The sequence below is a fragment of the Cetorhinus maximus genome, chromosome 6 (assembly GCF_964194155.1).
Source record: "Cetorhinus maximus chromosome 6, sCetMax3.hap1.1, whole genome shotgun sequence".
Classification (NCBI taxonomy): domain Eukaryota; kingdom Metazoa; phylum Chordata; class Chondrichthyes; order Lamniformes; family Cetorhinidae; genus Cetorhinus; species Cetorhinus maximus.
In genome coordinates, this window is record NC_135884.1 from 146643836 (window position 1) to 146658473 (window position 14638).

Genomic DNA, 14638 nt, shown 5'->3' on the forward strand with positions numbered 1-14638 from the left:
CCGTGGCCTCCCGGCGGAGCGCCGCCCTCTGGCCTCCCGGCAGAGCGCCCCCTGGCCTCCCGGCGGAGTGCCGCCCCCTGGCCTCCCGGCAGAGCGCCCCCTGGCCTCCCGGCAGAGCGCTCCCTGGCCTCCCGGCAGAGCGCCCCCTGGCCTCCCGGCGGAGTGCCCCCTGGCCTCCCGGCGGAGCGCCGCCCCCTGGCCTCCCGGCCTCAGCACCTACAGTAAACAGCATTTGCAACAGTAGCAAATGCAACGTTAACTCTGTTCCTCGCTGCACAGATGCTGCCAGACCTGCTGAGTATTTCCAGCACTTTCTGTTTTCATTTCAGATCTCCAGCATCTGCAGTATTTTGCTTATATTTGCAACAATAGATCAGGGTTGGGAAAAGTTGCTAAAGCATTTTCCCCTTATTTCAATCTCTTAAGTAGGTTATCATGAAAACAAACAGGCCAATGTATTTTTTTATTCTTTCACGGGACATGGGCGTTGCCGGTTAGACCCGCGTTTATAGTCCATCCCTAGTTGCCCTTGAGAAGGTGGTGCTGCTGAGCTGCCTTACTGAACCGCTACAGTCCGTGTGGTGTAGGTACATCCACGGTGCTGTTAGGAAGGGAGTTCCAGGGCTTTGATCCAGCGACAGTGAAGGAACGGCGATATATTTCCGAGTCAGCATGGTGTGTGGCTTGGAGGGGAACTTCCAGGTGCTGGTGTTATCATGCGTCTGCTGCCCTTGTCCTTCTAGATGGTAGTGGTCATGGGTTTGGAAGGTGCTTCCTAAGGCACCTTGGTGAGCTTTTGCAGCGCATCTTGTACTTGGTACATACTGCTGCTACTGTGCGTCGGTGGTGGAAGGCATGGATGTTGAAGGTGGTGGATGGGGTGCCAATCAAGCGGGGCTGCTTTGTCCTGGATGGTGTCGAGCTTCTTGAGTGTTGTTGGAGTTGCATTCATCCAGGCAAGTGGAGAATATTCCATCACACTCCCTATTTGTGCCTTGTAGATGGTGCATAGGCTTTAGTGAGTCAGGAGGTGAGTTACTCGCTGCAGAATTTCCAGCCACTGACCTTCTCTTGTAGCCACAGTATTTATATGGCTAGTCCAGTTCAGTTTCTGGTCAATGATAACCCCCATGATGTTAATAGTGGGGGATTCAGCGATGGTAATGCCACTGAATGTCAAGGGCTGATGGTTAGATTCTCTCTTGTTGGAGATGGTCTTTGCCTGGCACTTGTGAGGTGCGAATGTTACTTGCCACTTATCAACCCAGGCCTGAATATTTTCCAGGTCTTGCTGCATTTGGATATGGACTGATTCAGTATCGGAGGAGTTGTGAATGGTGCTGAACATTGTGCAATCATCAGCGTACATCCCCACTTCTGACCTTATAATGGAGGGGAGACCATTGATGAAGCAGCTAAAGATGTGTAGGACACTACCTTGTTGAACTCCTGCAGTGATGTCCTGGAACTGAGGTGATTGACCTCCAACAACCAGAACCGCCTTCCTTTCTCTTAGGTATGACTCTAACCAGTGGAGAGGTTTCCCCTGGTTCCCATTGACTCCAGTTTCGCTTGGGCTCCTTGATGTCACATTCGGTCAAATGCTGCCTTGATGTCAAGGGCAGTCACTCTCACCTCACCACTTGAGTTTAGCTCTTTTGTCCATTTTTGTATTGAGGTCAGGAGCTGAGTGGCCCTGGTGGAACCCAAACTGAGCATCAGCAGATTATTGCTGAGCAAGTCCCTCTTGATAGCACAGTTGATGACCTCTTTCATTACTGTACTGATGATCAAGAGTAGAGTGATGGGGTGATAACTGGTCGGGTTGGATTTGTTTTTTTTGTGTACAGGACATACCTGGGCAATTTTCCACATTGCCCGGGAAATGCCAGTGTTGTAGCTGTTGTAGAAGAGCTTGGCTAAGGGCGCAGTTAGTTCCAGAGCACAAGTCTTCAGGACTATTGCTGGAATGTTGTCATGGCCATAGCTTTCGCAGTATCCCCCATCAGTGAGGATTGGAAATTTGTGGACCCTCCACCTCCAGTGAGTTGTTTAATTCTCCACCACTATTCACGACTGGATGTGGCAGGACTGCAGAGCTTAGATCTGATCCGTTGGTTGTGGGATCACTCAGCTCTTTCTATTGAATACTCCTTTCGTTGATTGGCATGCAAGTAATCCTGTGTTGTAGCTTCAACAGGTTGACACCACATTTTTAGGTATGCCTGGCACTGCTCCTGGCATGCCCTTCTGCATTCCTCATTGAACCAGGGTTGATCCCCCGGCTTGGTGGTAATGGTGAGGGAGTGGTTGTATGCAATTCTGTTGCTGCTAATGGCCCACAGCACCTCATGGATGCCCAATCTTCAGTTGCTCAATCTGTTCGAGATCTATCTCATTTAGCACAGTGGTAGTGCCACACAACACAATAGAGGGTATCCTCAATGTGAAGAGGGGACTTCGTCTCCACAAGGACTGTGCGGTGGTCACTCCTACCCATACTGTCTTGGACAGATACATCTGTGACAGGTAGGTTGTTGAGGAGGTCAAGTAGGTTTTTTCCTCTTGTTGGTCCCCTCACTACCTGTTGCAGAACCAGTCTAGCAACCATGTCCTTTAGGACTCAGCTAGCTCGGTCAGTAGTGGTGCTGCCGAGTCACCCTTGGTGATGCACATTTAAGTCCCCCATCCAGAGTACATTCTGTGCCCTTATCACCCTCAGTGCTTCCTCCAAGAGGTGTTCGACGTGGAGGAGCACTGTTTCCTCAGCTGAGGGGGGTGGGGGTAAGGAGCAGTACACGGTAATCAGCAGGAGGTTTCCTTGCCCATGTTTGACCTGGTGTCATGAGACTTCACGGGGACTGGAGTCGATGTTGAGGACTCCCAGGGCAACTCCCTCCAGACTGTATACCACTGTGCTGCCACCTCTGCTGGGTCTGTCCTGCCTGTGGGACAGGACATACCCAGGGATGGTGATGGTGGTGTCTGGGACATGATCTGTAAAATATGATTCCGTGAGGAAGACTATGTCAGGCTGTTGCTTGACTAGTCTGTGAGACAGCTCTCCCAATTTTGGCACAAGCCCCCAGATGTTAGTAAGGAGGACTTTGCAGGGGCGACAGGGCTGCGATTGCCGTTGTTGTTTCCAGTGCCTGAAATGGCAGTAAGGGCCTCGGTTTAACATCTGATCTGAAAAATAGCACCACATAATGGGCGTCAGCCTTAGATTGGTGACTGTATTCTCACTTGTGAACTATAAACATTGTGGATTTTCAGCCTCACACCCTGTGACTTGAGCGCAAGATCTCGGCTAACGGAGCGAGTGCCGTACTGTCCAAGGTGCCATCTCTCGGCTGAGACTTTAAACCAAGGCCTTGTCTGCTTTCTCAGGTGGATGCAAAAGATCCCATGGCTCTGTTCGAAGAAGAGGGACAAATTGTCTGGTCAACTTTTAACCCTTAGATTATACCATAAAAGCAGGTCATTTATCAAATTGTACTGTGCCTAAACTGGCCACCGCACTCGTCTACACAGTAACAGTAACTACAAGTATGACTAACAATGCCAAATGCACTTGCTCTCTGTCCCAGATTCCAAGCCTGGGGTACTTCAGCTCCACACTTCAGGCAGCTATCCAAAACGGGAGGAGAGCATCAGTTGACCGGCAAGTGGTATCAGATGATTGGTTGGCCAGAACCACTGGCCTGCAACAAAGGTAGACTTGTGGGCAATAAGGACGGTTACAAGGCAGAGAGTGATTGGGAGCATCTCAGAGGAAAGATGGCAGGTGTCCAGGACAAGAAAAGCTGGGCCTTTGCTTGTGGGGTCGGAGGAGCACTCCTGCTTGACCTTGACCTACCGCCTCCTGGAATTCAGCAGCCTCTCAGTCCTGCCCGGCAGGCTGCTCAGCTTTCAAAGACTCTTCAGATTATCTTTTAAGAAGACCGGTCGATGTTCAATCAATTCGAGTGTGGAGCTTGACTGACCAGGGACACATTGGGAAGTTCGGTGAGGTTTTAAAAGCTGATCAGTGGCAGGAGGAATGGACACGTTTGCCAACGTGTAATATGTTGAAAAGGTGAAATTTGGGATCATGACCATGAGACTGAGAGGCCCTGGACCTGATGTTTTCAGTGCTCCTGTTTGGAATTGCCAAAGGACCTTCTACCATCCTGATACTCAATGTTCCTTTTAAGCTGAGCAGGCAGGTGACCAGTCGTGTATTAATCCTGAATGTACCACACAGCATGATAAATGGGCTGCACGCAGTAACAGAGCGTCACTGGTAATCCAAAATCACCTGTCCTCCCAAGCCTGATACAGTCAGCAGGTGAAAAACAAATATCTGAATGGTTTATGATGTGAAGGTGTTGAATCCTCGTGGCTTTAGAGCTGGAAAGATTGAGGCTGGTGTTGCATATAACATTTCAATTATACAGTCCTTTAATAAACACATCACATTCTGTCTCACAAAGGCTTTTATTTACTTTCTGTTTCTCAGCCACCATGCACCAGCAGTGAATGGTAACGATGCAGTGTGTGGGTTGTTCATGGCGAACACGCTTGTGGATATCTCTGGGTGCTTTGCTGTATCCAGTTTCGATTCCCAGGTCTCGTATTGTCTCCACTCTTACAGCTTGTGTCCTTTTCTCTTTCTACCAAAACAAGCTCCTTTGTAATGTTGGTATTAATGACATTGTGCCTGAAGGCCCAAGTTTATCCTAAGCTTCTGGTTTGTGAAATTACTGTTTGTGTCTCGGTGTCATTCATAAGTATTAACTTCTTGGTAGGTTCTGAAATCCTGTAAGCTGCCAGTCTAGTGTGCTGATATCTTCCTTTGTACAAACTCTAGTTCCTAAAGAGCGAGATGTCAACCTCAGTGATTCTCTGATCCACGCTCCCTCCTAATGAGGCTTCAGGTGGCGATCATATCCTCTTGGCATTTACCAATGCTTTCCTTCTGTATACTAGCTGCACTCTAGAACCTTACAGCATGGAAAAGGGCAGTTCAGCCCCAGATGGTACATGTAGATGTTTATTCTTCACAAAAGCCTTCTCCTTCTCTATCCAACCCTAATCAGCAAACCTGTCTATTCCTTCCTCCCTCATGTGTTTATCTAGATTCCCTTTAAATGCATCTATGCTATTCACCTCAACCACTCTAGGTGATGGGGAGTTCCACATTCTCACCACTCTCTGGTGCCATGAAAGTACAATAATTTTCATCATATTTTTCTGGTTTATTGTAGGTTTATGGGGGTAAGTAGTTGGGTCTGTCTGTGTGTGCGATTTAATTACACTTGAAGTCAAGTAGACTGCAGGCTTTGACTCATCAAAAGAAGCTAGGTGCTTGACCTGCTAAAGAGTAAACATGGATGCTGGCTGAGCATGTAAGGTGTAAAGGGAATTTACATTTTTAGATAGATGAAGGGAGGTTTGAATTTCAAAGAGGTTGATGAGAATAGTAGCAACATGGAAAGATTTACGTTACAAGAAAGATAAAGTTCCAAAGACATATGGAAACAATGGAATTTACATATTAAAAAGAGAGAAACAAAAATAAAGGAGAACGAGGCTATGTGTCAGGAGAAGGCATTGTAAGATCTAACAGAAGTGTGTGAAGTAACCTTAAAGAAGCCTCCAGCATTTGTCCATAAGTCTGCTGTCTACGGAAACTGGAGCTGGAGAAGTCATTTGGAATTCCACTGTCCAGGGTACTGTGTTAATTTGCTGAATCTGTTTAAAATTGAAAATCTATTTTTCGACCTTTGCCTTAAAAGGGGGTGTAGCTGAGAGTCAGGTTAATTAGGAATTTTAGGAGTTATTATGGTAATAATTTACAATCCTATGTATGTGCTTGAAACCTTTTCTTTTGCTAATAAATATTTTGATTTAGTTTTTTTTAAAAAAAATCCTAAAAGTCTTGGTGGACTTATTACTTCTGAATTCAGTGCGCACATCTCGAAATGAATGCAAATTACAAAACTGTTGTGATAGAGCGATCGAGTTTCCCTGGTGGATTTGATCCGCCTGGCACACATCAATTGCAGCATCATAACACTGGATAAAAATGTTTCATTCGTTATTGATTGGGTTTATTACTGGCTATTTTATATTTGTAGCCCCCTGTTTTGGACTCCCCACAAGTGTAAACATCTTCTCTACGTCTGCCCTATTTAAAAACGTCTATCCTTTAATGTTTGTAGAGAGAAGTGCCCCAGCTTGTGTAGTTCCTCCTGATAGTTATAACCTCGCAGTTCTACCGTCATTCTTGTGAATCTTTTTTTTGCAACTTCTCCAGTACTTCTATACCCCCTCTGTAATACAGAAAGGAGGGCTTGCAGCATTCAATTTGAGCAGCCTTCCCCAGCCACTTATCACTATCTACACCCTCAATTCCTCCTTGCCTCTCAACTCTATCATTGGAGGACAATCATTCACTGTGGACCTGGCTTATAGAATTATCTTCTTAACCTGACTATTCTTTCTGATTCTCGCTTCCAGTCTTCAGCCCCGTCACTGCACCTCCCCCCCGACCTTGAAAATGAAAAGAAACTCTTCCTCTTAATTGCACCTTCACTCTCCTCCACTACATTCTTTCTTTTTCCTACTCCCGTTCGTTAAGGGCCCAGAGATTTTGGGCTGCATTTTCAACTGGCGAGCAGGTTACACGGGGAGGTCTCGTCTGTCCTTAACTTTGACCCGTGAGCTGGAACAAGCCCAGAAAATAATGAAAACATGATGTGTGAATCGGGAGGACTATGTACATTCGTCTCAAAGAGGGCAGGCGGTTTGAAGCCTTCAATAAGCCTTATTCAAAAGACAACACTTCTGACAAGGCGGCACTCCCTCGGTATTGCACTGGGAGTGTCAGTCTTAGATTATTTGTGCTTAAATCTCTAATGTAGGACAAAAACCTCAATCTTCTGACCCAGGGGTGAGAGTTCCACCCTCTACCCACTGAGCTGAAGCTGAAACTTAACTTCAAACTTACTTCAAATGATCTGACAATTCAATTTTTAACACTAAATTCTCACTTTGCTGTGTCGCTAATATGGAATTAATCAAATATTTTCAATGCTTAAAAAAATACAACTCGATGGCCTGATATTTAAGGAAACGTTTGAAGGCCTGGGAATAGTGAGGCTGTGTGGTTTGAGGAGAATTGAGGGAAGCAGAGAGACAGGGAACTGTCGACAGGTCGGAGCTGAAGAACAGTGTGAGCTCCCTCTGGTGGACGCTCCCCAGTAAAGCTGGTTAGATGGGAAAGGAACCAAAGGGGCCACTTTTTCTGCGGCTGCATTTGCTGCCAACTCGGTGCATGTGCAGTTTGAGGGTGCTATTCCCGTGACGTCATTGTGAGCGAGAGTAGGCAGCAGCCAGGACCAAAGATGGCGTGGCTCAAATCATCCCATTTTAGGTAGCGGCACCCTTAACAAGACCATAAGACATAGGAGCAGAAATTGGGCCATTCGGCCCATCGAGTCTGCTCCGCCATTCAATCATGGCTGATAAGTTTCTCAACCCCATTCTCCCGCCTTCTCCCCGTAACCTTTGATCCCCTTACCAATCAAGAACCTATCTATCTCGGTCTTAAATACACTCAATGACCTGGCCTCCACAGCCTTCTGTGGCAATGAATTCCATAGATTCACCACTCTCTGGCTAAAGAAGTTTCTCCTCATCTCTATTCTAAAAGGTCTTCCCTTTACTCTGAGGCTGTGCCCTTGGGTCCTAGTCTCTCCTACTAATGGAAACATCTTCCCGTCCACTCTATCCAGGCCTTTCAGTATTCTGTAAGTTTCAATCAGATCCCCCCTCATCCTTCTAAACTCCATTGAGTATAGACCCAGAGTCCTCAAACGTTCCTCATATGTTAAGCCTTTCATTCCTGGGATCATTCTCGTGAACCTCCTCTGGACCCTCTCCAGGGCCAGCACATCCTTCCTGAGATACGGGGCCCAAAATTGCTCACAATATTCTAAATATGGTCTGACCAGAGCCTTATAAAGCCTCAGCAGCATATCCCTGCTTTTATATTCTAGTCCTCTCGAAAAAAATGCCAACATTGCATTTGCCTTCCTAACTACCGACTCAACCTGCAAGTTAACCTTAAGAGAATCCTGGACTAGGACTCCCAAGTCCCTTTGCACTCCAGATTTCTGAATTAATGGCTCTATAAAGTTAACAGAATAGTTCCAAATCCACTAGACAGAGAAAATAACTAAACTTAACCATATGAATATGTATTCAACCAATTATTTAAAATCATGGTATCACAGTTTTAACCTCCAGTGGGACAGAAGTGGATTAAATAGACTATTTGGAGCGAAGTCCCAGATTGTAACCTGTTTCATTAAATGTCTTACTTTTCCTGCAAGTGTACTTTCTCCAGTTTCATAACGCATGTTTCACTGTGTCTCTGAGGAGGACCGTGTGACACAAGGGTGTACTGATGTCACTGTGCGCGCACAATGGGGTACTGACAGGCTGGGCTTGGGCACAGCAGAGTGACATTATTGGTTTTTTGCGCATATGCGGACCAGTGCGCATGCGGAGATGGATATCAGTAGCCACCTTGCATTGGCAGCAAACCATAGGAAATTATGGCACAGAAAGAGGCCATTTGCCCCATTGTCTGTGCCGGCTAAAAATGGGCTATCCAGCTGAATCCCGCTTCCTGCTCTGAGTAAAAAGTCTAGTAAGTTACGGTGCTTCAAGTGTATATCCAAGTATGTTTTGAATGTGATGAGTGTTTCTGTCCCTACCACCCTTTCAGGCAGTGTAGTCCAGACCAGCACCACCCTCTGGGTGAAAAAAATTCTCTCCAACTCCTCTTTAATCCCTCTATAAATGACTTTCAACTTATGGCCCCTGGTTATTGATCTCTCTGCTAAGGGAAACATCCTTCCTATCCATTCTGTCATAATTTTCTACACTTCAATTAAATCTCTCCTCAGCCTCCATGGTTCCAAAGAAAACAACCCAAGTCTTTCCAATCTTTCCTCATAGATAAAGCTCTCCATTCCTGGCAACAGTCTTGTAAATATCCTCTGCGCACTCTCTAATATGTTTCCCTCCTTTCAGTAATGGTGTATACAGTATTCTAGTTACAGCCAAACTATTTTTTTAATACATTTCTAGCAACTCATATATTCTATGTCTCAGTCAATAAAGGAAGTATCCCATTTACCTTCTTTAACCACCTTATTTACCAGTCCTGCCACCTTCAGGAACCTGTGGACATGCACTCTAAGTGTAAGGGGGTGAGAGTCCCTAATGGAGTCGCACTTAGGTTCGGAGCGGTACTTTGGATGCAACAGGAATTGGTGATAATGCCAATTAATATGTTAAAACAACAATTTTATTGAATATTGAATAATGATAATTATAATTGTGGTATAACGACTATAAGTGATAATATAAAACGTAAGAGACAAAAAGGAAAGGATAACTTTATTAAAAGGAGAAAGCACTTTATATATTTAAAAGAAAGACTACTTACATACTAAACAAATGTGAAAAACCTCCAGCATCTAAGCCTCAAGCTGCTGTCTACAAAGAACTGAACTGAACATACTATATTACAGATACATACAACATTACAGATACATACTATATTACAGATACATACTATATTACAGATACATACCACATTACAAATGTTAACCCCAAATTGGTCTGTTCCTGATACTCCCCAAAATGGTCAAATTCCCCTTGGTTCATACATCACCGAGTCTCTCAACAACCTTACACGGGTGGGCACTTCAGTCAGTCACTCCGTTCCCGGCCCTTCCTCCTGTAGGCCCGAGTGGCTGACTTTTCCTCTCCAACTGCAGCAGAGTGTCCTGGAAGCAGTGTCCCTTTAAGCCAAATTTCTGGCTCCCTTCCAGCCTTTCGAGGCTTTCTCAAAAACAAGAGTCCAGGAAACATGAGTCCATATTAAACTCTCCTCACAGGCACTGCAAGGCTTTGCAGACTTTGCAATAATCAAGCTGTTTACGGCATCTTTTGATGGTGTCTCCCATCTGCCATCAGTCAGGTTGTATGTCCATCAATTGGACTCCATCTCCTGATTCCACACCCTAGCTGACCAGCCCATGTGTAAGGCTATTCATTGTCCTGGCTTGTAGTTCAAGGGACATAGAATGCAGTAAGAAAAAGGACATCCGATAAATAAAAGATGACTTTTATTTTAGTAGTTTAGCTTGAAATGGGAAAACAAAGGTGTAGACCAAATACCAGTTGTAAATGGCCAGTGTGAAAAACAGGGTCTTGGGGAAACAGTTGATAATATCACTACTGATTATTATTGATTAATTATTTGACTTCATCAAACACAATCACACTTAGGTTTAAATCAATATCTTCAAAGTAAGATTCAGTAAAGGTTCACTTATAAATCAAAAGTGAAGATGTAAAATTACAAATAATAGCGATTGTCAGGTGTGAGCCTACATAAGATCCCTCTGCGCCGCTACTCTTTACAGTTGTTCACTGATTTTCAGTTTGGGTTCAACCAGGGTCACTCAGCTCCTAACCTCTTTACAGTCTTGGTCCAAAAATGGACAAAAGAGCTGAACACAGGAGATGAGGTGAAAGTGACTGCTCTTGACATCAAGGCAGCATTTGACCGAGTGTGACATCAAGAAGCCCTAATGAAATTGAAGGCAATGCGAATCTGGGGGAAAGCTCTCCACTGGCTGGAGTCATACCTAGCACAAAGGAAGGAGGTTGTAGTTGTTGAAGGCCAATCATCTCTGCCCCAGGAAAACACTGCAGGAGTTCCTCAGGGTAGTGTCCTAGGACCAACCATCTTCAGCTGCTTCATCGATGACCTTTCCTACATCATAAGGTCAGGAGTGGGGATGTTCAGTCCAATTGGCAATTCCTCAGATACTGAAGCAGTCTGTGCCAAAATGCAGCAAGTCTTGGACAACATTCAGGCTTGGGTGGATAAGTAATATTTGCACCCCACAAGTGCCAGGCAATGACTATCTCCAACAAGAGGATCCAACCACCTCCCCTTGATATCCACTGGCACCACCATCGCTGAATCTTCAATCATCCACATCCTGGTGGTTACCATGGACCAGAAACTTAACTGGACCAGCTACATAAGTACTGTGGCTACAAGAGCAGGTCAGCCGTTGAGAATTCTGTGGCAAATAACTCGCCTCCTGACATCCCAAACACTTTCTACCATCTGAAAGGCACAAGTCTTGAGCGCTACGGAATACTCCACTTGCCTGGGTGAGTGCGGCTCCAACAACATTCAAGAAGCTTGACACCATTCAGGACAAAAACAGCTCGCTTGATCAGCACCACATTCATCAACTTAAACATTCACTTCCACTGATGCCCAGTGGCTGCAGTGTATACCGCATATAAGATGCACTGCAACAACTCTCCAAGGCTCCTTTGACGGCAGCTTCCATATTAATGAGCAAACAAGCAGCAAAACATTGCTTGAAACAAACCGTAAAGCACATTACCAGAAACAGACTTACAATTTATAAAATGGCCCCTGTTTCATTATGAGGACATAAGGCACAGGATAATCATTTAAATGAAAGTAGAGCACATGCTTAAATAATCCACACATCTGTATTATAGTGGTATGGGATACCCAAAGGGGAAAAAGACTTAAAAGGCTTTTTATTACACAACCTGATATTAGGTGCACAGGCTTGGGTGATCCAAGAGAAATATCTGCAACCTGAAGAGTTTCAAACGCTGAATTAAGAGCAACACTAGCACAAGCCAACCTGCGATAAACGGATTGAAACTGGCAGCATCACTACCATAAAACAGGATGTCATCTACCACCTAGCAGAACTAGGACAGTCTTGGGAACAACACTACCTGCAAGTTCCATTCCAAATCACAAACCATCCTGAAACAGAACCATTTGCCATTCCTTCACAGTTGTTGATCCGGAATCCTGCAACCCCATCTCATTTAACTTCGCCAATAGCTAATTTAAAATTCAACATGTGTCACAGTCAAGGGCCACATTGAGGTGAGTTTTTATAATCAATCATTTATCCAAGTAAAATACAAAAACAATGATAAAATAACATACTGATCATTAGATCAGGGTATTCATGTAATTGGGATTCAAAGTCTAATAGTCATTTGAGTTTGTTCATTGAATGGATGAGGCATGTGTTATGGCAGATGGATGGTAAATGCCAAGCTGCCCAAATCCCAGAGGGAAACTTGAAGCAGCCGCCACAACTATCTGCAATTTGTAAGCATTTTGAGATGCAGGCTTTGAATTCAGTAGTAATAAGACCACTGAGTCTTATATATTTCTTACAAAACTAAATTAAACCTTTATTAATAGAAGGAATGATTTTAAGTACACACCTTGATCTACAAATTACTACTATGATAACTTCTAAATCTCCTCCTTAATCTAAACCCCGATTACACTTTGGTTAAGGCAACAGTAAGACACATAGATTTTAAAAGATCCTGGCAAAATAACACACAATACCCTGAAACAATCGAATTCAAAGTGAGTTTTCTTATCTTCAGTTTTTTACAGACAGCAGCTTGAGGCATAGATGCTGGAGGCTTTTCACACTTGTTAGATCTTAGAATTCCTTCCCTTGCACACAGCCTTCCCTCCTTTATCCATATTTTCCCCTTTGAAAGCAATTTCCCATTGTTTCACTATGACTTTGGACTTTACCTCTCTAATAATAAAAGTCATAGTACCAATTTTACCAGTAATCTTCTGGAAAATAAACACGCTGTTTTTTAACTTCTTCTCACTAGGTGAAACATTTCACCACTCCTTTGAATTCAAGCTCGTCTGGTTTATTTTAAATTGCAAATATTCCCTTTACACCTAAGTTTCCCTACTTAACATTTCAAACCTAGTTTATCTTCTGATACATCAAAGCCTTCAGACCAGCTGCCTTTAATTCAATTAAGTCACACTCACACACACACACATATGCACAGACCCCACTATGACTCTACAATAAATTCCAATAACATTATGTAAATTATTATATCTTCCTGACACATGTCATTGGACCATTCTTAAATCTTGTCATTTTACATCTTCATTCCATTAGTTGCTTTGAGTTCTATAGTTGGTAGCTGCTGTGAGATCTGTCTACAGTTTGGAGTTTGGCAGCAATCTCGCAAAAGAATGGCAGAGTTGATCATGTTTGTTCTGGAATGACTCCAGACCACAATTGTGTAAGGCACCTGATAACTATGGCAATTAGGAATGATTCTGCAAGCCCTCTTCTGAACACTTTCAATGGCTTTACATTTCTGCTCTTTGATTGTGCTCAACCACACATGTGCCCCATATTCCAATACAGGGCAAAAAAAAAAGACGTGAAAATGGTCATCGCCTGAGATCTAACAGTACTGATTATATACTTATACCACAAAGATTGTAGCAGTTTGAGAAGGGAGCTCATCACCACCTTCTCAAGGGCAATTAGGGATGGGCAACAAGTGCCAGCAATTCCCAAATCTCTCAAATAAAAGGCATTTCCCCTAATTAACAACTCCTAATCAGTTCTTTGTTCTTTTCCATAACTACCCTAAATCTAACTGTATTATGATCACAACAACCATAATACTCTCTCACTGATACCCCTTCCACTTGCCCAGCTTCATTCCTAAAACTAAATTCAGAGCTACTCTTTCTCTTGTTGGGCTTGCTACATACGGGCTAAAGAGGTTCTCCTGAATGCATCGTAAAGATTCTGTGCCCTCTATAGCTTTATATTCTATCTCACTTAATATTAGAGTAATTGAAATCTCCTACTCTGATTGACGTTTGTTTCTGCATGGATCAACAATTTGCCTACATATTTGCTCTTCTATCTCCTCTGACCGTTTGGTGGGGGAGGAGGAGGGGGGGCGGGTGCTACAGTAAACTCCCAACAATGTGATTGTGCATTTTTTAGTTCTTCTGTTCAACCCTTATGGCCTCAATTGACGATCCTTCCGGCATATCATTCCCCCTTACAGCTTATGATTGTTTCTTTAGCCAATATTGCAGACCCCTCCTCTTTTATCCCACTCTCTATCTCATCTGAAAACTTGTATCCAGAAATGTTCAGCTGCCATTGCTGTCCTCTTTAAGTCATGCATCAGTAATAGCTATAATATCATACTTCCAAGTGTCTATCTGTGCCCTCAGCTACTCTGCCTCATTCAATAGACTCCATGTATTGAAAGTATAGACCATTAGGTACTGAAAAACTAATTTTGTTAATATTTTCTAGCCTTAGTTACCTCTGTATTGCACATGCGCTAATTTTCAGCATTCCGCTAACAAACCTCCCCGCAATAATACTGCACCCAACCCTGTCAAGGTGCAAGCTGTCCTGCATAAACAAGTCCTACCATCCCCAGAAATGATCCCAATGCCCCAGGAATCTAAAGCCCTCCATCCTGCACCATCTCTTCAGCTATGCATTCATCTGCATTAACCTTCTATTTCTATATTCACAAGCATATGATACTAGGAGTAATTATGAGAGTACTACCTTTGAGGTCTTGACTTATTAATTTCTTTCCTAGCTCCCTGAGATCTTCCTGCAGCACCTCATCCCTCTTCCTGCCGATGTCATTGGTACAATACTGACTACTGCTGTTC

The 14638-nt window shown here is 44.0% G+C and overlaps 1 protein-coding gene and 1 long non-coding RNA gene across 3 annotated transcripts in view; both read right to left on the bottom strand.

Moving 5' to 3' along the window:
• Positions 1-14638, bottom strand: part of nudt7 (nudix (nucleoside diphosphate linked moiety X)-type motif 7) — a 40286-nt gene that overhangs the window by 25302 nt on the left and 346 nt on the right. The gene's annotated exons all lie outside the window — the stretch shown is intronic.
• Positions 9440-14624, bottom strand: LOC144682224 (uncharacterized). Of its 2 annotated transcripts, none has more exons than XR_013576973.1 (2): positions 9607-14624; positions 9440-9565 (listed from the first exon to the last, which is right to left on the bottom strand). It is a non-coding gene; the product is annotated as an uncharacterized LOC144682224 (long non-coding RNA). The 2 variants fall into 2 exon arrangements; XR_013576974.1 differs by having other exon boundaries at positions 9440-9570.